The sequence below is a fragment of the Malurus melanocephalus genome, unplaced genomic scaffold (genome assembly GCF_030028575.1).
Source record: "Malurus melanocephalus ecotype Western Australia unplaced genomic scaffold, MMel_1.1 scaffold_2299, whole genome shotgun sequence".
NCBI lineage: Eukaryota > Metazoa > Chordata > Aves > Passeriformes > Maluridae > Malurus > Malurus melanocephalus.
Window position 1 is genome coordinate 1 of NW_026625531.1, and position 716 is coordinate 716.

A 716-nucleotide genomic window follows, 5' to 3' on the forward strand; every position below is an offset into this window, starting at 1 on the left:
CTTTTTTTAAAAACAGGTAGCCTGAACACACAGTCTTCAGATGAAGGTGCCTATACCTCCAAAAATTTTATATGCACATTTTGAAATTTACTTAATTTAGTTACCTAATAACAATGGTACATACAAGAAAGGCACTTGAGAAAAATCTGCTCTTGTGTTTTCGTTTGGGTTGGGTTTGCTTGTCTTTTTAACACTGGTCAGCAATAATTATTTTAKYCATATACTAGCTAAAAAGACCAATGTGTAAGMTTTRTGAACTAAGCTTCTAAGYTTGYAGGATTTTGATTAACCTAGGTATGTGATGAGGAAGCTACGCTCAATAAAAGAGTATTTTGCAGCATTTAGATGTTTTCATTTATTTGCCTAATAGTGATCATGAACATAATATTCTATAAAGCTCATCATGAATGACAAACAAAGCACATATCGTTTTTAACATGAATATATCCCTTGTAGTTGAAAGTTCTGAGAGTGTACTAGTGTGGTCTGCTATACCAAAATATTTAGATTATTATGAGATTTTAGCRCTAAAGATAAACATACACCCTGTTTTTACTGTTTCAAGTAAAGTTTGGTGAATGACTGACARTTTGTTGATATACAACTGTGGGAAAACACTGCAGTGCTCTAAATGTATATTTTTATTTGGGTTTATTATATTTAGTATATGTTTTAATGAAAACTGAAGTGTTTACTGCAGTTGGATCATTGTAAAA